This window comes from Balaenoptera borealis (genome assembly GCF_965194805.1).
Source record: "Balaenoptera borealis genome assembly, chromosome: 16".
NCBI lineage: Eukaryota > Metazoa > Chordata > Mammalia > Artiodactyla > Balaenopteridae > Balaenoptera > Balaenoptera borealis.
Genome location: NC_138872.1, coordinates 13,142,441 through 13,168,302, shown reverse-complemented (window position 1 = coordinate 13,168,302; position 25,862 = coordinate 13,142,441).

The following is a 25,862-nucleotide window of genomic DNA, read 5'->3' as shown; positions in this document are numbered from 1 at the left end:
AGTGTTTTTAGTAGACTTTCAGAGTTGTGTGACCATCACCACTATCTAATTCCAGAACATTTTCATCACCCCCCAAAGAAACCCTACACCCCTTAGCAAGCACTCCACACCCCAACCCCCATCCTTAGGCAACCGCTAATCTACTTTCTGTCTCTATGGATTTGCCTATTCTAGACATTTCATATAAATGGAATCATATAACATGCGGTCTTTTGTGACTGGCTTACTGAGCATCATGTTTTCAGGGCTCACCCATGTTGTCACCTGTGCTGGTACTGGAACCTTTTTATGGTGGAATAATATTCCATGGTATGTGTATACTGCATATTTTCATTGATCCATTCCTCAGTTGATGGACATTAGGATTACTTCCACTTTTGCTACAATGAATAATGCTACTGTGAACATTCACGTGCAAGTCTGTGTGTGGATATATGCTTTTCATTCTCTTGGGGATATACCTAGGAATGGAATTGCTGGGTTGTATGGTAACTCTGGGTTGAAATTTTTGAGGAACTGCAAGACTGTTTTCCAAAGCGGCTGCATCACTTAACGTTTCCCCTAGCAATGTATGAGGCTTCCAATTTCTCCACATCTTCACCAACACTTGTTGGTCTCTTTTTGATTTGAGGCATCCTAGTGTGTGTGAAATAACATCTCCTTGTGGCTTCGATTTGTATTTCCCTAACGTTTCTTTTTGGTTATTTGTGTGGCTTCTTTGGAGAAATGGCTGCTCTTCTCTCACCAGTGGCTGCTGGGCCGCTGATGTTCACAGCTGCTGAAGCTGTGAGGCTGTGGGTTTTCAAGGCTATAACAGAGCTGGGGAGAGGGAGGGAGGATGAGGGCAAGTTACAATTGCACAAAGTTTGCTGTTCTTTCAGAGAGTCCGCCATTTTTCTTGACTAAACAAGCCTGTAGTTGTAAGCATTTAGTTACTATCCAGAGTTCTGAAAAAGTTGATCTGGGGAGTTTTTTGGGTCAGTGTTCTCACTGCTTTTGTGGAGGAGTGGGTTTTTGGAGGTGGTACTTGCTCTGCCATCCCAGAATTCTTTCTAATTGATGGATCAATAGGATATGAAGGGCTGTCTATGTGTGTGTCAGGCACTTATTTAAGTATTTCATTTGTGTCACGTCCCCATAACCCAAGGAGGGAGGTGTTATTACGTCCATTTTAGGGATGAGTACACTAAGGTGTTAAGTGGTAAGCAGTGGAGGGGGTGGGGGGGGGGTAGGAGGAGACACCAGGCCTCCAGCTGGTGAGCCTTCCCTGCTGGCCCCTCCCCTCCTCTGAGTCCGGGATCCCAGGAACCAAGGCCAGCTCCTCCCCAGGGGGACGTTTGCAGCTGGGAAGAACAGAGCAGGATGCCCCCCTCGGAGCATCCCTCACCGCGCTGGGCCGTCTTGACCTTCCCGGGGCGGGCAGTGTGGATCACACGGGTGCTGATGCAGGCAAGGTGCACAGGGCTGACAGATGGGCCTGTGAGTGGGCGACGGAGTCTCTTCTCTGCTTGGGACAGAGCCTCCTTTCCCACCCCACCCCCACCCTAGTCAGCTGCCAGCCAACCCGCCCACTCTTGCATCTGCTGTAGCCCCAGGAGTGCTGGGGGCTGGGTCTGTTGAGAGATTCTGGGAGGGTCTTGCTCTGAGGCTTAGGAATCTAATCAAACCTTACTCTGTGAAGAGTTTTTACCGGGGCCACTGATCTACTTGCGGGCACATGTCCAACTTCATCTCTCACCACCATCTCCCTGACTCAGTCTGGCTGCCTTGCCGTTCCCAGAGAGCTCCAGGGACAGGCAGACGAACGGACAAATGGACGGATGGATGGATGAATGGATGGATTGACAGGAGGTATGGATGTGTGGATGGATGAATGGACGGTTCCACAATATGCTGTTACTGGTTATGTGAATGAGTTTACCAGACTCTTTTTGGAGAGGAAGTTTTGTGAGTAGGGCTGCAAGGCATTGCGTAGACATTCAGCACCAGTTCCAGGAAGAAGGATCAGGTGAGCACAGCACGGTCACCGGTGGGGCTTCCCTCGGGAGCAGGGGCAGGTACGTCCAGGGAAGATCCTGCCCCAGGAACATGTACCTTGGAGTGGCTTCAGGAGAAGTGACACGGACACCCCTCCTCCCACCATTCCTGTGGAATGAAAAAGCCCGGGGATTGGTCACCGTGCAGCATCAGTCAAGTCGCTGATCTTCGGGGGACTCAGTTTCCCCATGTGTTAAATGGGATTCCTAACAGCCGCCCATCCTGCACCCAGAGTAGACATGAGAGTACAGCTAAGTGTGAGGATGTGTGGTGTGGTCTCTGGGACCGGTGGCCCGGGTTCAAATCCCTGCTCTGCCTCTTGGGCAGGTATTGCACCACTCTGAGCCTCCTTGGAAAGCTCAGTACTTACTGTCCAGGGCTGTGGGGAGGATTCCGTGAGTGAAAGATGGAAAGCTCTTAGCCCAGGACTTGGCATGCAGACAGCTCTCAGTGAATATTAACTCTCATTATCAGTGCTTCAAACAAGGACTGGCATGTTTCTGGAATGAATTAATTGTACGAATGTTCACAGGCCTAGGAGTTAAGTACTATCATTATCCCCATTTTCCAGATGGGAAAGTGGGGCCCAGAGACACCAAGGAGTTTTGTCTGTCCAGTGGGGTGCAGGGACCCAGCATCCCACAGTCTGCCCAACTCACTCACGGTGACAGTCTCCTGCTCCACATCCAGTGCAAAGTGGGTCTGAAGCAAGGACTTCCAAAGTCAAGGCCTGGGTCATGTCAGCTTCTCTCAAATTCCTCTAAAAATACTCTTCCTTTCAAAACCCCCAGGGCCTCTCTCTGGAGGTGGAAGATAGACTTTATGCAGACGGCCCCAGGCTGGAAGGATTCTCAGGATAGCTGCCCATCCTGCCCGCCCCAGGGCCCTCCAGCTCCTCACCATCTGGTCCCAACCAGGAACCAGCATCCTCCCCAGCTGTGCCTCTTCCCTTCCGGCCTGGAGGGATTTATGACTCCCAGGCCACCACCTTCTGGCCTTGTGGACACTGTTTTGCTGCCACCCCCGGACCTCATCCCTCCCTCCTTCTGCCTCATGGCTCCCAGAAGGCCACTTAGCCAAAGTCCATATTAATGGCCTCCCAGCTTCAATGGCCAATTCTCTGATTTCTCATAAATCTGCCTGGAATGCAGCCCATGGACAGTGCTGGGGGAAGGTCATGGGAAAGGACTCGGGAGCCGCGTCCACATCTGCTGCCCCACTTCCCCAAGACCTGGGTTCCCAAACCACCTCCGTCTTCCCCCCAACCCCAACCTTCTGCCCTAGCCCCTGACTGCACACTGGTGTCATGACCCAGCTTATTCCCACAGAGGGCCTTTGTCCCTGCTGGTCCCTCTGCCCAGTGGTCCCATGGCTGGCTCTTCCTGCTCCTTCAGGGCTCAGCTCAAATAGGACCTGTTTTAGTCCATTCTGGCTGCTATAACAAAATATCATAGACTGAGTGGCTGGAGGCTGAGGAGTCCAAGATCAAAGCACCAGCCCACTTTCTGGTTCATAGATGGCCCTCTTTTCCTTGTGTCTTCACATGGCAGAAGGGGGGAGAGAGTTCTCTGGAGTCTCCTTTATAAGGACACTAACCCCATTCATGAGGGCTCCACCCTCGTGACTTAATCACCTCCCAAAGGTCTCAATTCCTAATACCATCACATTGGGGGACTAAGTTTCAACATATGAATTTTGAAGGACACAGATTTTCAGCCCATAGCAACATCTTCCTGGGAGGCCTTCCCCAAGCACCCTACTGAGCACAGCCCTGTGGTCACGTGATCATGTCATCATCTTCAGAGCACTTCATACTGCTTGACCTTTCTTATCTGTTTGATTCCTTGTTGGGTCTGAACGTCAGATCTGGGAGACAAGGACCTGTCAGTCTAACGCACTGAGGTCTCCCTTGCATCTCCAACCATGACCGGCACACAGCACATGCTCGATGACCATTTGCGGGGCAGGGGATTGATTCATTCACTAAGAATTAATTCACTAAGAATAGGCTCACCCCAGACAATACTATTTTAGCAAGGGGATAATAATTATAATAATAACCAATACCCAGAGAACATCCAGTCTGTGCCAGTCACTGCTCCGAGGGCTTCACATACGTTATCTCATTTAATCCTCCAATGATGTGATTCTGTTCTGTATTTTTATACCCATTTCCCACCTGACTCTGGCATTTGTGCTTTGAATGCCGGTGGAAGGTGCCGCCCAGCACTTTCACACTTGGTGTTAAGGCCCCCCAGAAGTTTGCTCCCATAAGCTCTTTCTGGCACATGAGATGCCCAGGACAGGGTCTCTCCTGCAGGCCCACACGCCACTCCTCTTACCACTGGCTCCCAGGCTGCCTTCCACTTGCAGTAAGACTGAGGCTTGCTGCGGGGAGACTTCTGCAGCTTCGGGTTAATTCTTTAAAAACACACAACACTTACTATTTGCCTGGCATCGTGCCAAGCACTTTAGATTGTGTTAATTCATTCCATCACAAAACCCCAGAGTAGGTACTGTTATCCCTGTTTGTTCAGATGAGGAAACTGAGGCACAGAGCAGCTGAATATCGTGTCCAGACAGTCTGGCTTCTGACCACTGCTCCAGACTGGCCCTCTGGTGTGGCGGACTCTCACTCAATGAGGAGGGAGGTGGAGACAGTGACAGGCCTGCAGAGGGTGACAGGTTACAGTGTGTAGGTTACGACTCGTTTGGTTGCCAGTGGCAGGAAGCCATCCCCAACTGGCTTCAGCTAAAAGGAAAAGTCAGACGTTGTGTTGTCTCACTTCAGGCATGGCTGCATCTAGAACCCCAAACAACGGTATTAGGACTAGGTCTCTTTCCTAGTTCAGTTCTGATTCCTTCTGTGTTGGCTGCATTGTCAGGCACTGTGGGGTGGCAAGACAGGCGCCACTAGCTCCAGACTCATGATTAATTCCAGCTTTAAACTCAGCAAGAAGGAGAGGGCCTTTTTTCTAATCCCTACAGGGAAAGGCTTGGAATCACCTTCTTTGAATCTGATTGGATAGCCTTGAGTTATGGACCAATCATGATGGTTAAGGGAATGATGCAGTTCTCTGATTAGCTAGTCTTAGGTATTATGTCAACGACCAGGGGAGTGGAGGCCAGCTCCACCTGTGGCAGAGAGAGGAAAGTGGTCTCTGGGACAACACTCATGCCCTGATCAGGAGAAGGGGGAGTAGACGTGGAGGGGGCACACCAGGTGTTCACTGCAGGTGCCGTGGCCAATGTGATATTCACACCAATGATACAGGAAGTTCTCTCTATTGTGCTTGTAGGTATGGCAAATACCTTATTGTCCGAATTTCATGAATTCTGTAGAGCTATGATGATATAGACATTTTTCCCCTCTATTCTCCATAGCTGTCTCTGAAATGAACTACAAAATTGGGTATCCGTGGTCCTTCTGGTAGATGTGTGACTAATAGAGGAACTTCAGACACTGTGACAGGGTGAGGGGAGGAGAAATTCTACAGGAATACTGTGGTTACAATTATGTGACACCATTAGATTGGGAAAGAGATGGATCTGGGTCCTTAGAAGACAAAAGAATAATACTAGCTGACACTGATTGAGCTCTTAAGCTATGACAGACACTGTTCTAAGCTCTCCACATGCATCTTCTCATTTAAACTTTCCAGCGATTCTTTGCGGCATTAACCTCATTTTTATGGACAAACACAGGCACAAAACTTACGTACCGGGGCCTCGCTCGGGTGACTGCTTATGGCTAACATAAGTGATCACCTCGCCACAGCCCTTCCTCTGCTGGAAACGCTCAGTTTTTCTGGAACTCATCCCAGAGAGAGTCCTAAGCCAATCATGGGATCCCGCCCCTTTGCCTGTAATTGGTAGACGTTGACCCACTCCTGACAAATAAGGTGTAAGAGTCATGCTCTGGAGGATTCTGGGAAAATCTTTTCTCCCTGGAAAGACGGGGCTCATATGGAACGTTTCTCTTCTCCCCATGCCTGTGCCTTCCTGCTTTGGATATTGGCCACTTGGATACTTCTGTCCACACCTACTGCTACCACTCTGATCTAAACTATCATTTTTGCCTAGAACATTCCAGTCTCCTCACCGGTATCCCTGCTGCCACGCTCACCCATTACCCCCACTGCAGCCAGAGGGATCCTGTCAAATCTAAGGCAGGCCATGTCCCTCCTCACTCAGACCCTCCAGGGACTTCCCATCTCACTCTGAGTGAGAGCCCAACCCCCCATCCCCTACAAGACCCCGCTCGACCCCTGTCCCACCCCCTCCCTGACCTCCTGTCCTGCTTCTTTCCCCCTCACTCACTCTGTTCCAGCCACTCTGGCCTCGCTGAAATCACCAGGCAGCTGTCTCAGGGCCTTTGCACAAGCTGTTCCCTCTGCTGGGAATGTTCTTCCGCAGGAATCCCCTCGGCTCCCTCCCCCGCTCCTTCAGGTCTCTGTTCTCGAGTCAGGCAGAGCTGAATGGGGAGCCTGGGCGGGGACCCCGATGACTCAGCAGAGCTCCTGCCAGCCATGGCCCTCGTGTTCCAGATTCTCCTTGATGGAGGTGAGGAAGTGCAGGGGGTCAGCACCTTCACCAGTTTCATCTCCTGTTATTGCCGCTGAAATCCTCTCACAGGCACAGTGGCTGGGATTTGAGCCCAGGGTTCCGGATGGAGTGTGGCCCAGGGGCAGGTCCTGGGGTGTAAGGGGCGGGGGAGGTCGGTTGGGGTGTGGCCCAGGGGCAGGTCCTGGGGTGTAAGGGGCGGGAGGAGGTCGGAGGCTCCTCTCCCTGAATCCCTGCAGCAGCGGTCAGCCCTTCTGCCTTCCTGCCCAGAAGTCCCGAGGGGCCCCAGTGAGGGGCCCGGTCCCACAAGTCACTCCCCTCCTGGGCAGGCCTTAGCCAGCCTCTGCCCAGCATGTGGGGAGGGCACTGCCCTGTCCTCCCTGCTGTTTGCCTTCCAGCACTTTCCAGGCCCAGGTTCCCAGGACAGAGCTGCCCCAGAATCCCCACCATGGGGTCCATCCCTGCTGCCCTGGGTTTGGCCTCCAGATCTTTCCAGATGCTTTTGGCCATGTCACCCTCTCTCCAGTCAAAGCCTATCCATCCTCTGTCCCCCTCCCTCTGGCCCTGCTGAGGGACATGTACATCACAGCGCACGGGGCCCCATGGGTAACGGGGCGCTGCCCCCAGTTACCTATCTGTGCCTCACCAGAGCCCCCCTTGACTGTGGGAGTGACAAATGGGGGTCTTTCAGACACCATGACAGGGCGGGGGATGGGCCGCTCCGGGGACAGGAAACTGCGGGCCAACAGGCTGGAGGAGGGCCAGCCCTGGGGGCCTGCACAGACTTGCCGCTCTCTTTCTTGGCTTTTGGCCCAAACAGCTCTTAGGAAAAGAACACGGGGTGACCGTGGCAGGTGGGACTTTCTTCCATGGTGTGTGGCTGACACTGGAGGACGGTGGAGCTACAGGCCCCTGGGGACCAGCCCGCCAGGAGCCGGGGCGGGGGGAGCGCAGGTGCAGGCGGCGGGGCTGCCCCGCCATCCATCGTGCCACCCGCTGTCGGGGAGCTGGCGGGGGTCCTGGCCGCCGTCGCCTGGGGGGGCGTGGGAAGGGCTGCCAAGCCTGTGTCCTGGCAGGGGCCAAGCCAGACCAGGGTCCTGTGGGCAGAGCCTCAGCTGTAAGAAGGGGCCCAGGCCACAGTGCCTCCCTCACCCATGAACCGCTTCACTGTCCCAACTGGGTCCAACTCAATGGCGATGGCCCAGAATGTCTGACCAAGCCTGATGGGCATCAGAGGAAATCTAGCCTCTGTCCTCCCAATTAACAGAGGAGCGGATCCGGACGCTGTCTCAGACTAGAGAGTATATGTGATGTGCAGTGTTCATTGAACACCAACTATGTGATGGGCATGGTGCTCACATGTGCATGTCATTTACATGATTCCACCCATGGGAGGGGCACCGTGATCACCAGCCTCCTGTTGTGGAGAAGGAGGAGGTGAAGGAGGAGGTGGAGGAGGAGGAGGTGGAGGAGGAGGTGGAGAGTTCATTCAGAGTCACAAGGTTCAGGAGCATCAGAGGTGGGGTCTGGGTACATGGCATCCTCGCTCCCTATCCTCATGCCCACCCACCGCTCATAGAATGAGAGTCGCTGCTGCTGAGCACAGGGTCCATCAGAGAGGGATTCCTAATGGTGATTCTCTTCTGGGGGCCTCCTGGTATATGAAAAAAATGAAGAAATGGCAAAACAGGATTGTGAAAACCATTGGCTGTTTGGTTGAAATGCTGAAGTGAACAAATGAACATTTTTCATGGTGCTGTTCACAATATAAGAACTACGTTGATTAAAAACAACCACACTAATTCCAGGTGCGCTCAGGCATGAGGACGGGGATGGAGGGACAGGTGAAGAGGTAAGATGGGGCCTCTTGATGTAGTGCATGAGCTTCCTGGCCAGACTTCCTGAGTTCAAATTCCTGGGTAAGTGGCTTGACCTTCTGTGCCTCAGTCTCCCCATCTGTAGCATGGGCTCACAGCAGCGTGTTCCTCACGGGGCTGGTGTGGGGCTTGGCTGAGTGAGCACAGGTAAAGCCTCAGCAGTGCTGGGTCACAGGAACTGCCCAGGAAACTGCGATGGTTATTCAGCCGCACAGCCCACAGTTTGTTTCTCTTTGACACAAGATGCAGCCTCATTTGGAGGCAACTCCAAAAGTCTACGATTCAAGCCTTTTGTGAAAGTGAAGCCCAGGGCCTGGGATAGGCTTGGGCCCTGGGGACTAATTGCATTCATTTATTTTACAAAGAGGTGTGTTTATCTGCATTTTCCACCTGAATGCTCCAGGGAAACATTTGTGAGGTTGCTGCTCCCAAAATAACCCATGATTTCATTTGAGGAGCTAATTAGGAGGAATCAGTGAGGTTAACTCAAAGGAGAGGTCCATTCCAGACCAAGAGGCTTGGAGATTAGTGGAGAAACACCGCTTGGCTGAATGCAAAGTGGGTGAAGTGTTGTGCTGACCACACAGCCCCCTGCCCATGGGTGTCACCTCCTTCCAGTCGCCAGGAACTGCAAGATTCAAGCCTGTGCTGCTCCTGGTGGGCACCCTCAGGGTTGGATGTGGCAGAGGGTGTAGAACACACAGCCCCTGGGCATCTGCACCCTACAGACTGCCCCAGCCCTCAGGTCACCTCCAGTGCCCCAGGGTGACTTCAGCAGGAACCAGAAATGAGGAGTCAGATGGGCCTTGGTTCAGAGTCCAGCTCTGCTACTTACTGGCTCTGTGGTCCTGGGTACACGCATGACCATTCTGAGCCTCAGTTTCCTCCTCTGTAAAATGGGAACAAATAAAAGCACTTCCCTCCCAGGCCTATCGTGAGGCTTGAAGAAGTTCTGTTAAAGTGCGTAGCAAGTCCCTGCCACGTCGTCACTGCTCCGTGGTTGTGGGCTGTTATTGTTATTTCCTCCTTTGTAAAATGGAGAAGACTAATTACCACGCCAATATTTGCCATACATATTATATCCATTATATGACCAAGTACAGTGTCTGCACCCTGTGGAGGGCTCAGCAAATGGGGACGGTTCTCCTCTTGGGGGGGTGGATCCGTCTGAACACCCGATACCCAGTCAGGTGGGCTGGGTTATGCCGCATAACAAACAGCCTCCCGAGCTAGAAGGCCTGAACCATCAAGGCTGATTTCTTGCTCAAACTGCAGGTCCCCAGAGGGGCGGCTGGGGCCGTGCTCAATCTCCTCCTCGTGACCCAGGGTGAAGGGGCAGCTGCCCTCTCCAGCGTCGCCACTGCCTTGGCGGGAGGAAGACGAGCTTGGGGGAGGAGTCTCACCCTGGCAGTTAAGCGCCCCCGCCTGTGGGCGACGTGATCACTGCTCACAGCTCACTGGCCAGAAGGAGTCCCATGGCCACAGTCACAGGGGACCAGGAAGTGCAGTCCTGTGTGTGCCCGGAGTGGGGACCGCGCCACTGACTTCCAGCTTCCCTGGGAACTAGAACTTGGTAGCTCCCTGCAAGAGCACACCCAGCGGTAGGTGGTGCGGTCCTGCTCCATCAGGGCGAGCCGAGGAGGGCAGCGGGGGCTCCACCTCCTTCTCCTCATTCGTGCCGCGGGTTCAACAACAGACGCCTCAGTGGAGCGCAGCGTGGCCTGTAGCTGATTCTCCCTCAGGTCTCCCCTCCTGGATAATCCCTGTAATGTCAAAAAGCTAACCTTGTGAGGAGGCAAAAACAGGATTTGTTTGATTCTGCAGGAATCATGCTCTGTCTACAGTCAGTTCCCAAAGAGAAGTGTTTGCTGCAGAAAGAGCTTCTGTCTTAATTACAGCAATTAATAAATAGTCTCGCTCATGGCTGTGTGTGTGTGTGTGTGTGTGTGTACATATGGGGGTGTGCGTTGAGACTTTCACAAGCCTTCCGAGCTTGCACAACCCCTGCCTCTCATCAGTGCCCCTGGCTCTCGGAGGCCCGATTAAACACACACAAGAGCCCCGAGAGCAGACGTGGTAAAGGAGCTCCGTGGAGATGTTGCTTATTCCTCCTCACTTTGGACAGTGAATCTCCGGCTCCACTCTGCACACTGGAGATGCCAGCTTGGGTGCAGAAAATTCCAAAGCAGAGACAGTTCAGCCTGGCTCTGGGTTGCTCTGGTGCTCCTTCCTGACCCCTCAGTGCTCCCAAATTTCAAGCCCCTCGTGGAAGTGTAGATGAGGGGGCTCATCTCTGGCCTCCTGTGTCACCCTTTATGTCGGCTTCCCCCTCCGCCTGGCGTCACCCGTTCATTCCCCAGGCCAGGCTCCCTGGGCACAAGGGGCCATTCTCAGAGGCCCACCTTGACATGGGAGAGGGGCCTGCCCATTAGGTGGGTCTTAGCTCCTCCAGCTGGGGTCTCCCTGACCACCTTGTCTAAGGAAGCCCCTGTCTCCTGCGGAGTCTCTTCCTGTTCCGTCAGGCTGTACCATTTTCTTCATGGGGTTTATCAAATCTGTGATCCTACTCACGTGACTCTTGACCATCTCCCACTTGAAGGCCAGCTCTGTGAGGGCGGGACAGTGGCTGGCCCAAGGCTGGGACTCCAAGACGTAGCACAGCATCTAGGCCAGAGGGTGCACTTAATAAGTATTCACTGAGTGAACAAATGAATGAATGAATGAAGGCTGACCCTGCACCTGGCCCAGGATATCTGGTATAGATCCCCATGGAAGATACTAGTACCCTTCTCATAAAGCTCAGAACTTTGAGTGTGCACTACAGACGTCCAGCTACCTCCCCCTGCCCCCAGAACTGTGGAAGGCACTTCTGTCTTTTCCGCAGGCTGGAAATGCCAGGGACTTACCACCCAGCAGAGCAGCTCTCAGTAACGACTCTCAGCAGTTCTTGAACGAATGGCCCAGTTCCCTCCCTTCTGCTGGGAACTCAGAGGTGTGTGTTCTACTCACCTGTGTGTGCGTTTCCCAGAGTTCCCTGCTTCCCCACTCCCTTCCCTGTGCTGCCTGCATCACCTTCCAAATAAACCACCCTTGCCCTGGAATCTTTGCCTGATGTCTTCTTCTAGGGAACCCAAACTCGATGATCTCGCCCGTTCACCAGTCACTCTCTGTCACATTCCCTGGGGTTATTACATTATAGCTCATATCAAATCTCAAATCATCTTGTTTATACGATTGCTGTCTTCTCTCTACTCACCAGCTCCATGAGGGCAGGAGCCATGGCTGGTCCTCTGCTGTGGCACACAGCAGTGTTCAGTAACTAGGGCACACGTGGTTGTTGAATGAATAAATGAATGAATAAATAAATGAATGAAAGTGCACCCTGGCACCATGATTAGACTCTGCCCAAAAGTGACCTACCTGTCCCATTTCTTCCAAATCCTACCACCTCTAGACCTAATCTGAAGAACAGCTTTGTGCCAATGGATGTGTCCCATTTCTCTCTAGGTAACACATGTAGATATCAATAAGGAATGCCCAGGGATGTAGTCCTTTAACCCCAGGAAGTCACCTTAATAATGAGAATGTAAAACGATGGCGATGGGCGGGGGGGCGTGGATATTTAGGGCATGGAGGCCTGGAAGAGGCATCAAATCACAGAAGTGAGGAGACTTCCCAGATGCAGTGTGGGGTGGTGGAGGAGCTCTGCACAGGGGGTCAGCACAGGACCAGGGCGGTCCCAGCTTAGCCGTTGATGTGCATCTGACACTGGGCAAGTCCTTCTGGCTCCTCCTTGGCCTCAGTGTTCCTGTCTGTAAATGGGGATCATAACCCACACCTCACAGGGGTTCAGACATACCAAGTCCTGGTGCTTTGTAAATTACAAAGTCTTTGCTCACCTAATGGAAGGGACTGTGCACAAGGGCAAAGTAGTTCTGACTATCGCAGGTGGAGTGCTTAGGGCTGCCAAGTAATAGAAAATCCAACTAGAAGTGGGTAATAGGATAAAGACAATGCACCACCTCACTTTTTATTGTCTGAGCTCCTCCAGGCTGTGAATTTGCTCCCCGGTCTGCTTTCTGTAAGCTCTGAAGGTGGGGGCCTAGCTTGCCTTTTTCCTCCACTGCCCCCAAGAGCATGGGCCAGAGCCTGGCACAGAGAAGACACCCCAAAATGATTCCATCCAGGACCTCATCTTTTCCTCACAACCATGGTCTGTTATGTTGTGATCTCCACACTGGCAGGTGAAGAAACTAAAGCTCAGAGAAGGTACATAACTTCCTCAAAGTCACACAGCAAATAGAGCACAGAGCCGACATTCCTTATGCTGGGGTCATGCCACAGCCCTGAGCATCCTGCATCCCTGCTGTCTTTCCAGGGCCTTCCTTAGGCCAATTACCCCCAGTTCAGGGAATGTGAGGGTTGACTGCCCCCCTCCCACTCGATTGCACATAATTCTGTGAAGACAGAAGTCTATCATCCTCCTTATTTTGATAATTGCACTGAGGACATAAATTCAGCAACATGCGCTTGGTCAGCTGCCCCATTTTCCTCCTAGGTAGCTAATTTATGGGGTACACGTGCACATGGGTGATTATTTCCTGATAGTTTATGGTATCCAGGCTCCTTTATTTCCCTCCAATAAATCTAATTTGTATGGATTGGCAGATCAAACAGTGCATTTCCAGGTATTGGGAGGTTGTGAATCATTCACAGCAATTTAGGAAACTTGGGGAGATTAAGGTTTTGCATAATGCGAATCGGGATGGAAACATATTTGGTCTGGCTCGCTGTGGATGCAATTAGAGTGATGAACACCAGGAGAAGTTCATTTTCCGGGGACAGAGAAAGGTCTGCTTGGTATGCAAAAGAGCACAGTTACTTGCAACACAAGAGCCTGGAACATGGTTAGCAAAGCACCCAGTGACTGTTTGATTTGCAGCTTTAAAGAATTCAAGGATGAATAAAACATTGAATTAATTGCCAAAGAACTGTCACCAGCCTGCATGAGATCTGAGCCCCTTAGAAAGCACAAAATAACCTGAGACTGGGCCTGTGGTACCCTTATTCATGGCCCCAGAAACTGCATTTGGTTTTTAGTATTTCGTTGGTTCTATCTGGAATTTTCTCCCATCTAGACTCTGCCTCTCTTAGTCCTATCAGCCCCATTTCAAGTCCCCTCCTCCAGGAAGCCCTCTCTGCTTATCCCAACCTGCAGGGAATGCTCCTTTGTCTGACCTCCAATGGCCTCATTCATGCAGTAAATAAATATTTACTGAGCACCGGCTATGTGCCAGGCACTCAGGCCTGCCTGTGAGGAGTAAGGGGCAATAAGCAAAATAGAGAAATTAGTGCATTTGAAGATGGCAAGTGCTGTGGAGGAAACAAAGCAAAAAGATGGAGGGGAGGGGAGGAAATGCCAGGAGGTGGGGCCAGTTGCCGGTTTAGGTAGGTAGTCAGTTGGTGACATTTATATACAGAGACCTGAAGGAGGTGAGGGTAGGAGCCATGAGAAATAACTAGGGGAATAACTTTCCAGGCAGAGGGAAGAGCAAGAGCAAAGGTCCTGAGGCAGGAGCATTTCTGGGCATTTGAGAAACTGCAAAGACTGGTGTGGCCAGAGTGACTTAGAAGAAAAGTGCCGAGCAGTGAGTCCAGAGAGGGATCAGGGCCAAGGTCACATAAAGCCCACTTATTCATTCACTCACCTCCCAATTCATTCATTCACTCAACAAATATTTCTGAAGCCCTACTATGTGCCAGGCACTTGCTGATCTGGACCCTGGAAATCCATCAGTGGACAGGACAAGCAAGTTCCCTGCTCTCAGGGACTCACATTTTGGGGGGAAAATAGAGAATAAGTAAATAAACAAATAAAAAAAGGTAATTTCACAGTGATCTGGAGACATAAGGTAGAGGAAATGGGCGGGCAGGGATAAGGGCTTCATCACAGGGCGAGAAAACAGGGACTAATGATGGGGGTTGCGGGTGACTTTCCCGAGGGGGGCAGGGAAGCCCCATCCTCGCTGACCTCCAGGCGCACAAGCCCAGCAGAATTCTCTCATTGCTCTTGAGTGACCCTTGTCTTCTCCCTAAGCCTGTTTAGCGGATGAGAAAACTAAGGCTCCTTCAGGGCAGGGATCCCGTCTTTTGCTTTTTCACCTCTCTACACAGAGTCTGGAGATTTGGGGGAGTAGAATGAACTCTCTTCTCCTTCGCATAGAGCCGGCACGAAGCTCTGGGGAAATTCTTAGACAAGAAGCATCCTGCAGCACCTCTTAACCGGGGATGGCTGTGACCAGACCTGGCCCTGCGCTGAGGACGGAGCTGGACCCTGCGTGAGGAGAACCCTGCACCAGGAAGGGGGGGCCCCGTTACGCTGCAGACACTCTGGGGGTGAGTGACTTTGAGGGCTCTCTGGGAACACAGGCCGGGCCTCCGCGTGGGGACTGTCGTCCTCCTCCCCTTCTGGTTGGGGAGCCCCCGTAGCACTTGTTGAATGAATGAATGATAGAATGAATGAATGAACGAATGAACAGTGGGGTGACCCCCTTCTCCGCTGCCCCGGGGGCTTGTGATGGGCTCGGGCGGGAGTCCCTCCTTGGGGGCTGTTTCTGCTCCAGCAGCGGTGCCCGCTCTGCTCTTCACTATGTCGGGGGCACTGGGTATCCCCTCACAATGGGAGGCCTTGCTCACACTCACCGGGGCCCAGCCAGTCCTGCCCGCTGGGTGAGCCCATCCTGTGGCCTCAGAGGCGGGGCTGGGGTTGGGGGAGGGGGAGGAAACAGGTGTGATTTTTCTGGGTAGAGGATGGACAGGGCTGGGAGGGAGCGAGGCCACGGGCAGGAGAAGCACCGACCAGAGGCCGTTTGTCCAGGGGCCCCTCCAGGCACCCGGTGTGGACATGGCCTCAGGTCCCCACTGCCCGGCCAGGCCAGCTTCGTGGACATCTGTCTGGCTGTCTCCCCCCATTTTCATGTGAAAGGCAGGCGGGACGTGCCACGGGGACTGCGGGCTGCCATCTGCTGGTGGAGCACATTGTGCTGAGACCCCAGGTCCCACCACAAGGGTGGAGGGTCGAGGATGACGAGGAAGCCGACAGAAGGCGCTTTCAGGGACGAGGGTGGCTCTCAGGGGCGGGGCCCCTCGGGGCCGCTGTCACCATCTGTGCCCGTCCCTCCCAGGTGGTTCTGGGCCCAGCCCCGCTCAGATGTCCCCTCCCCGCCCAGGGCCAGGCTGCTCCGATGCAGGGGCTGCTCAGCCCGTCTCAGGGGGCAGCCACGGAGCCAGGATCTGCACAGGCTCCCTCTGGCTGCACGGTCTGCCCACCAGGCCATCCTGCCTCCGTCACGTGGTGGCCAGAGCTGGGGACAGTCCCCAGGAAGCACTTGCTGGCTGCCCCCCTGGGAGTCTCCCTCTGGCACTGACCTGGCCTGGAGCCTGGACACTCCAGCCAGGGGCGGCCCAGGTCAAGGGCGCAGGGAGGGGCTCTCCCAGGGAGCGAGCGGGAGGGGACGGTCCGTCCTCTGTCAGCGCCACTGCAGACCCGCGTCTCCGGGAAGGAAGGTCTGCGGTCCCTCTCTCTGCAGGGACTCTGCACACTGGGGCGGGCTCCCCACTGGCTTCAGACGCCCCTGGGTCAGGATGACCCGCTCCCTCACTGTGGACGCCCCTCTGGGCCGGAGCCTGAGCCCATCTGACAGCACCGGCCTCAGAGTGATTGCTTTTCCCTGTTTTAGCTGAAACTCGGCGGTGCTCCCTCTGGAGCTGTTGCAGGCCTTAGCAGGAGGCAGGCTGCGGGGAGGAAGTGTTGCCCACGTGGAGCAGAGCCCGAGGGAAGATCTGAGGGGTCTGACTGGTGACCGGCAGGAGGGGCACCTGGACACGCTCACGACCTTCAGACACGACGGAGGAAGGGACCATTCTCGCTGGGCCCCAGCAGGGCGGCCCGTGTTGATTCTGACGTGCAGGAAAGTGGCCGGGAAATGCCAGCCTGGCCCCTTCCTGCTTAGCTGTCTTCATTTCTCTCCCCTCCACACCCGCCTGAGCCCACTCGGGAATGCACACATATTCTGTTTGTAATTAAAAAGTAATTTAATTATCTGCTGAAAATGAGGTTCCAGAATTCGTATTGAAATGAAGTCTAGCTGTGCTCTCCAACATCTTTCCTCCCTGCTTGTTAGAAAACTGGGGGGATGGCGGGAGGGGAGCCCCAGGGGGAAGCGTGCGGGGTCCTCCGCTCCTTCCTGGCAGCTGCTGCAGCGCCCCAGAGCTGGGGAGGGGGGAGACGCAGCCCAGGACACCCCCAGACCCGGAGCACCCCGAGGGCCTGAGGGAGACAGGGGAGGAGCAGAGTCACAGCCAGTCTGCAGGGGCTGGAACCGGCTCTGTCCCTCAGCGGCTGTGTGGCTGTGGGATAGTAACTGACCCCCTCTGAGCCTCACTTTCCTCACGTGGAAAATAAGGATGATGGTGGTCTCTCCTTCATAGGGTTGTTGAAAGGAGCCAACAGCCTCCTTGAGGTCTTGACTCAAAAATCACTTCTGAGCGAGACTGTCCCTGGCCACCCCATTTAAAGTCCCAAACCTGCCCCTTGATACTTCTTCCCCCCTCCCCGACTCAGTTCTCTCCACGGCCCTGACCCCCATTGGACACACTGTGTGTTGTACTTCTTTCTCTCTTGCTCTTTGTCTGGCTTCCACCACGAACATGTAAAGTCCCTGAATAAATGGATTTTTGCCTGTTTTGCTCATTGCTTTACCTCTAGAACCCATAAAAATTGCTGGCACATAGGAGGTGCTCAGTAAAGACTTATCTGGGTGAACTAATCAATGAATGAATGGATAGTGAATGAATGAATAAGATGTAGAGCCCTCAGGGAGGTGCCTGCACATAATAGGATCCATACAAGTGTTAGGATGCTGGTAAAGTAATTAAACAAGGAGGCCCTTAGCCTGAAGTGACTTCGATGTCTTGTCACCCATGTACCAAACGAAAACGTAAGCCAGAGTCAGTGAGCTTGGAATCTGAGAAAAATGAAACCTAAGAACAACCAATCACAACAGCCAACTAGGCTTTCAAATGCTGCAACTGCTTAAGCCACAGCCAATCAAATCACTTTCTTGCTTTGCTTCTGAGTCTTTCCTATAAAAACCCCTCCCAGCTCCTGTTTGTGGAGAATGCGCTCCTAACTACTCTTGGGTTTGGGGCTGATGCATTTAATCCGTGTTTGCTCAAATAAACTCTCGAAAGCTTTATATGCCTCGGTTTATCTTTCAACAAAGCCAATGCTGCCCACCGGCAGCCTGCTCCCTCTCTATTCATTTTCTTCCCTTCACTTGTTCCACAGTTGTCTCTGACCTCCTACTAAGTATCAGGTGCTGATTCTAGGCACTGTGTGAATACAGCAGTGGGGAAAAAGAGCCTTAAGTTCCTGCCCTCTTGGAGTTTATATTTCAATGACAGGAGACAGACATTTAACAAGTAAACAATTGCATATAAAATGTCAGATTGGGATAAATCTTAAAAAATATGTCGGGGCAGGGAGCGGGGAGTAACAGGGGTGCTATTTCAGCAACAGAGGTCGGCGGGGACCTGGGGAAGGTGACCCAGGAGCAGAGACCTGGGGGAGTTGAGGGGAGCTGGGCGGATGCAGGAGCGGGGGCTCCAGGCAGAGGGCAGGGCAAGGGCAAAGGGCCGGGTGGCACCACCTGGACAGGCAGAGGAGCTGCAGGGCCAGGTGTCAGGTACCAGGTGGGCAGAGTGGGAGAGGTGGGGTCGGCTCCTGGGGCGTCCTGAGGGGTTTGGCTTTTACTCTGATCAAGATGGGAGCTGGGATATCCCGGCACAGGAGGGACCTGGGTGGGGGACGGGGGTTAAGTTTCCCTCGGGTCATGGGGAGGTGGAGGCGGGGAGCCCCGGAGGAGCCACTGCAGGGTTCAAGGGAATGATGGGGATGGGCCAGGGCAGAGGCGGGGCGCTGGGACACGGGGGCGGATGACAGTGTGTACAGAAGGAACAAAGAGGTTGGGGCAAAGAGAGAAAAAAAGCGCTCGTGGGTTCTTGTTTTGTTTTGTATCCTTTTTCTCCTTACAAGACAAATGTGTCCCAGAACCGGAGGATGCCCTTTACACTCATTGGTCAAGTGTGGTCACTGCCCACCAATCACAGACCTGGGGTGGCGCCTGTGACTGGTTGAGCCCCTCGTGATCCCCTGCATGTGGCTCCAGACAGAACCTGGGTGTTAGCAGGGCAGCGGAGGGAGGGCACAGGCGGAGGGAGGGCACAGGCAGAGGGAGGCGACCGTGGTGTGGGCTGCAGCCTCAGCAGCTTGAGATCCAGGACCTGCGAGTTCCTGTCCCTGGACTCCAGGCATTTGTAAAGCACAGAGAGTAAACTGCTGCTCCTATTCGTTACTTATAATAAAGATTGAAAAGTAAGAATGCCAACCTTTGGGGCCCAGATGGTGGCAGGGCAGAATCCCAGGTCTTGACTCCCCTGGGGTCCTCTTCCTGTGCCCACCTGCCTCCTACAGAAGCCTCCAGAATGCTCCCCTGGCCCTGAGAGGACGGTCTCCTGGAGCAGAGGGTCACAGAGGTCTAGCAGGAAGCCTGGGCAGTTTAAGGCTCCCATCGACCAGTACTCTGATCAATACTCTGTCAGCTGAAGCTTCCCAGCAGGGGACTGCTTCCCAGAACTGGGCACTTAGGGCAAGGGCTGTGACAGGCAGGGACACTGGGGACCTGGCTTCCTGGATGCCCTGGCAGGTGGGTGGACACAGATCTCTGAAAGTGGCTCTGACAAGGGCTTCCCAGGTGCTGTAGACAAATGAGGCCCTCACTCTCCATTCTGTGCTCCCCTATTAATGGCTGAAGGGGTTAGGACCAGGACTCTGGAGCCAGATGGCTGAGTTCAAAGTGTGGGTTCACCACTTACCGGCTAGATGACCTTGAACTTCACCTCTCTGTGCCTCATTTAGCCCAGCTGTAAAATGGGGTGCTACCAGCATCTGACTCATAGGGTTGTTTCGAGGATTAGTGAGTCATTACATGCAAGATGTTTAAAACAGGGCCCAGCCTAAGGTCAGTGTTTTGTGTCCCCTAGTTGTTATTATCATTAAAATTCACTGAATACCTTCTATCTGCCAAGTCTTGTCCCAAGCACCTGGTCCCCGCTCTGGGAAAGCTCACTTGTAAATCAGGCATCCTGAGGGCGGGGGTGAGGGGTGGGGTGCTCTCTGTGGAGAAGGGAGATCCCAGGGCTGGAGTTAGAACAAAATTGGAAACAAAGGCCTTTCCCTCATTAGCCTGTGACTCCAACCACTCATTCAGTCCTGGTGGTGGATGTTGGGGAGACGAGGGTACATGCTGCTGGTGGCAGTGGAGGAGCTCAGGGGTCCCGGGAACCCACCTCTGTCCTCCTTATGACATAGGATCAGTCATCTCATTCATTTATAGTTCAGGCTCTGTTGGTGAAGAATCCTGTGCCTGCAGCCAAATGCACTCTCCCCGATACATCCCCCACTGCTACTCTTCTTTTTAGACAGCACTGACAACACCTCCTCCAGGAAGCACCCCTTGATTTCCCCAAGCTAGATTAGATACCTCATTGTGCCCCACAGCCCCCTGCCCAGCCCCTTCCAGCACTGATCACACTCCCTGAATTGTCCGTTTCTAGACGCCCCATCAGACTGAGCCCCTTATAGGCCAGGGATCCCAAGTCAAATACCCACAGGCACCTGCAGGTTATAAGAACAAGTGAAGCTGGGGTGGGGGAGGCTAGGGGCCAAGTGTCCCATCATGACCCCTCAGCTTCAGTCAATCATTGCTGGGCAGGAAAATGAATTGAGAGTTACTTACTGGACCCAAAATCTCCTGACTTTAAAAATCTGGCAAGTGATGCCATGTGTGAAGCCCTAGGTGTTCCACACCAGGGCTGCACACGCCCAGAGCCACTGTTACCTGGGCACACCTGCCTGGACCTGTCACTTATTTATGGCTGGCATCTGTCCTGATCTGCCGTGTCTGGGTCTTTACCTGTCGTCTGAGTGTTGAATATCCTTCACCCCTCGCACACCCGAGGGTTAGATTTGCCCCTGGGATGCCCAGCCGTGACCCCTGAACATCGGGCATTCGGTAAATGTAATTGAGTTGGTGGTGAGGCCTGTCATGGGGCACCACGGGCCCCAACACCTGCTGAAGGGGGGCCTTCTCCAGGGCCTCCGAGGGTTTTCTGCCCATCTTCTCTTTCTCACTCTGCCCTCCCCCACCTCCCTCTCTGATCAGGCACAACTGACACTTGAGCCCCCAAAGGTCAGGGATTGTGGAGTCTGGGCAGACACATGCCTGGGGCTGAGGAATTACCTGGCAGCTGTTGGGCCCCAGGCAGCTGCCGGGGGTGGGGTGGCGCCACCTCTCAGTCTTGGGGTTGGGGGGATGTGGCCTGCAGACCCCTCACTGGGATGTGCCACGTGGAGACAGTGTGTGTGCACCCCGGGGCTGGGGCTGGGCTGGGTGCTGGGGACGCAAGGAAGAAAGGGACTCTGTCCCCACCCTAGTGACAGTCCTGTCCCACAGGTATGAGCGTAAGTCAGGCTGTGGGTTGAACGCAGGTCCATACAGCTGGGTGAGCAGGAAATGCATCCTGCCCCTGCCGGGACCCCAACCCCGACCCCCCTGGGGCTCTTGCTCAGGGCTAGTACAGTTCTGGGAGTTGTCAACGACAAAAGTAAAGCGAGCAGGTATGTTTCTGGCTTGTCACATCCCACCAGCGACTCCCCATTTCTCACACATTCCACATTCCGTCCAATCACGCGGCCCTCCTTCTGAACGTACCCCGAATTCACTCTCTTCTCACCTCCTTCACTGCTGCAGCGTGCGACCAAGCCACTTTATCTCCTTCTGAATAACACTCTTATTGAGCCCTTAATACCGCCAGGAGGTGCATTTCACTCTCCTGTGTCACCTCGTGTAACTGACCAAGGGCAGATGCAGACTCTGCTCTCATTTCTGCCTCCACGGGGGCTCCTGGCAGGAGGGAAGGACCAGGACACCCGCTTGTTTCTAAGTGCCTGCTGTGTACCAGGCGCTTTTATACACATCGGCCCCCTCCACCCTGTGGGGTCGATGTTCCCATCATCCCCGTTTCACAGAGCAGCACCCCGAGGCTTGGAGGGGGGGTCACACAGCCACCCCGGGTCACACAGCCAGTGAGTGCCAGAGGGAGGCCACGCACTCAAGTGTGTTCGGAGCTAAATGCCGGCTCTGCTCGCATCTCCGCCCAGCGTCTCCTCCGGGTTTGAGTGGGAGGCCAGGCTCGTCCCCAGGGGGGCTGTGGGCTCAGGGAAGGTTGCGGTGAGGCTGTGAGGGCAGCGTTTGGGGGCTCCCCCTCCCCATAAGCTCCACCGGAGAGACTCCAGACAAGGAGACTGGACCCGCGCGGCGGACGCGGCTCGCTCACACGTTGACAAAGTGACTCTGAGGCTCTGACGATAAAGCATCAGATGCATCTTTTTACAGATGGGGAGACTGAGTCCTCAGAGGGGAGGCGACTCCTCCGGGTCACACGGCGGCAAGGGGTGGGGCTGGGGTTTGAACCCGAGTCAGGCGGACGGTGCGGCTCCAGTCCACGCTGCAGCGGGTCACCTTCCTGCAGGGCGGGGCGGCCCTCGGCGAGGCTGCCGGGCCCTGGGGCTGAGCGGGGGCCCTGCCAGTGCGGCCCCGTAGGGAGGACCTAGGTCCGCCTGCGGTCCCTCCGCAGGTGGAGTCTTGCTTGGTCCAGGCCTGTTCTGGTGACTCTCAGGCAAGGGCGGGAGGCAAAGGCGACCTCTCAGGAGCCGTCGCTGCTCCAGCAGGACGCCTGCTCTCGCCCCAGCGCGTGTCCTCCCGCTGGACGGCAGGATAAACGTGAGGGCAGCGCTGCCCCGGCGCAGCCGTCGGGGGGCGCCTCACCCTCTGCTTTCGCTCCTTCCGAGGCCAGAGGTGGACTTTCGCGGGAGGCACAGGGCGAGAGGGGCTCTCGGTCAGGCTCCGGCTCTGACTCCCACCGTCTCATGACGTCGCAACCCCGCCCCCATCTGCTCAGGCGTCCAGGCTGCTTCTCTGCGCGACGCGACTGAGCCGCCACTCACGTTCCAGACGAGCCTGAGCCCATCCCTGGTCCTTGTGCCACCGGGAAGCCCTCAGTGTGGCCTTTCTGCTTTGACTCCAGGACAGGCCCCCCTCCCAGCCCCCAGGTAGTCCGAGCCACCGTCACCTCTCCCTGGACCCTGCAGACGCCTCCCCACCGGCCTCAGTGGCCCTCTATAGTCCACTGTCCCCACAGCGGTGAGATGACACTTCAAACATGCAAATCCGACCTTGTCATCTCTCCGCTCACTGCGCCGTGTGGCTCCCCACCTAACTCAGAATAAATGCCAGGGCCCTGGCCTTGGCTGCAGGCCTGTGCCACCCGTGGTCCCTTTGTCCTCCACGTCCACTCTCCCCTCCTCCCCCTGCTCTGTGACCCGCAAGGCCGGTTGAGGTGGCCCACACCACCGGGCTCTTGCTCTGGCTTCGTGTCTGGTCCGCTAGTGGGGAGCCCCAGCAGGAGGCCAGCAGGACGGGGAGGGTGGTGGTTTGCCTGGCTCCCTCCCTCCCAGGGGGGTCACCTTGGCCTGGCTGTGCCTGACCTCCTCTCTATTCTTCCACTCCAGGAAGGTCTTGCCTGCCCCAGGGCCTTTGCACTTACTGCACACCGTATCTGGGATGCTTCTTCCCTGGCTCTTCCCATGCTAGCTCCTTCCATCTTTTAGTAAATAGTGGGGCCACAGACTGAGCTGGGGAAGACTGCGGGGGTCGGGGGGAAGGGCAGTTTTGAGAGCAAGAGAAACAGGAGCTTCCCTTCAGCCACATGGTCCTGGGGTCAGAATGGACCTCGGGGGAGATGTTGAGTTGGTGTCTGGAGCTCAGCGCCCAGAGCTATGAGAAGGGTCTGAGCTGAAGGTAAACATCTGGACGGGTTTGCATCCTCCAGCATCATCACAGCCTCCACAACCCTCCCGTCTATGGGTAGGTGCCCCCGCTCCCTCGTTAACCTTCAAAAGACTGCCTGGTTAATTTCCCTCCTTACTCATGACATCCTAAAATTAACTTTATACCTTATTAGACGATTCTACTTAGTGTTGTCTGTCTCTTGTCTGCCATTTTAACCACTGAATCCTAAGGATCTAGTGCAATCCTAAGTACACAGTAGGTATTTGGTAAATATTGCCCGAAAAAAATCAAAGACTTGATGAATATATAGCCTGCACAAACACACACACATTCATGCCCACACAGACGTCCATACACACGTACGCCCCCTCTGGCCTCCTTGCCTGACGGTGGGAATCTTTTGTCCAATTATAGGACACAGTTCCCTGGTAGTAGCTTCCACCAGAGCCAGCCAGGAGCCAGTGCCCACCCTGGTCCCCCGCTGACACCTGCTGAGTTAGAACAAGGGCTTCATTAGACTCTCCCTCCTCTGGGCAAAGAGCATCGCCATCCCTCCATGGATTTATGCTCTGTCCTTTCAGTCTCCAATCCAAGAATGTCTGGGGAAGATTTATGGAAGAAATAACAGAGTGAAACCTGAGTTCCTGAGAGCTCGGGGACATCAACCAGAGCATCTTGGGAGGGAAGGAAACCTTTCCACGATGGCAACTGTCACATGGTTCCCTGGGGAAGCTCTGCCCCCAGCTCCTCTGTCTCCTGAGGCCCCACTTGCCCTTCAAGGCCCGGCCCACTCCTGCCTCTTCCCCCAAGTCTGCTCTGCAGTTCCTGGTTCGCAGGAACGGGGGTCTTCTCTGAGCCCCGAGGCAGCCCTGCTGGCCCACTCACTGAGGCTGTATTTCCACTTAAATGTCCTCCCTCCTCCCCAGGCTCTGCCCTTGGACACCGCCTCCCTCTAGGGTCATCAGAACACTACTCGCACCCACCAAAGGCCCAATGTTCTTCTTGGGGGTTGTTTCCCAACCAAGGGCTTAGCATCAAACAAGTCGCAGATAGGAGCACGTTATGTCACAATATAACTTAAAGGCAAAGCTACAACTTTGAACCTCTGTAAATATTGAAAAGGAATAAAATTATCCTCCAAGTCTTATAAAACACTTATTGTATCAAGGGCCCCCGGGTATGATAAAAATATACACATATACATTAAAAAGATAACTCTCTGGAACCATAAATATGATGCACAATTAACGTACGGGCCGGAACAGACCTTAAACCTTTTACTCACGTGGATAAATCCTTGTCTTTCTAGAGTTTGGGAGGTTGTTTGGAATGAGTTATCTGGCCCAAGAGCGTGACAAAAGCTGATTCAAAGCCTGGGCTTTGGAGTAAGTCAGGGTGTGTCTGGGGTCAGGTCCAGGTTTGATCTTAAGGGCTGCGTGACCTTGGGAAGATCATCAGAGCCTCTGCTCTTCAGCTTCCTCCACTGGAGGAAATGGAAATAGTAACAGCTGTTTTAATTTTAATGATAATAAAAAGTAAAATTTTCTCAAATTAAAAAAAAGGAAATAGTAGCAGGATCCTCCCCCTGGGGTTGCCCTGAGGATTCAGTGAAATCACATCACACATGTGGGGGGCTGACTCAGGACCCCGTGGATGCTCCTTAAATCAGAAGCCTTCCTGTTAACTTGGCTGTGATTGTCCCACTCCAGGGAGCTCCCCCCAATCCCCCAGCACTGCCACACTCCCAGGCACAGAGGCCTTGGTAGATCTTCATAAATATCAGAAACAATAAAAATATGCTCCTGGACATATATTTATATAAAGAGTATATTGATTACACAATGGGCCCTAAGGTAATAAAAATTACATAGAGCAGATTAAAAATACAACTCTCTCTGGCCCATAAATTTGACCTACAGCTTGCACATGAGCTGAAGAAGACATCAAATATTTCATCAACGCTCGTTTGTAGGGGTTCTGAGACTTTAGAACAAGGTCCCCGTAGACTTGTCTGTCGCCCCCACTCTGATTTGCTTTTCTGGAATTTAGACTTTACCCTGCCGCTCTCCCTCCAGGGGTGCTTCCCATCTGCTCAGGACTGAAGGGAATCCATCCATTCACCAGATGTTTATGGAGCACCTGCTCTGTGCCAAGCAAGGTTCCAGGCACTGGGGATAAAACACTGAACAACAACAGCAGGACAGATAAAAATCACTGCACTCTTGGAATCTATAGCCTAATCGAGTGAGGTAAAGACAAGAGGGAGGAAGGAAAGATGGACATTTGGGAGGGTGGGAGAGAGGAAGGAAAAATAAGCTCCATTGTGTTAAAGGTTTGCTCCCTGCTGGGATAAACGCATTCCTCATGCACTATCTCACTGGGAGTTCCCAGCAACCCATTAGGTGCAAGTACT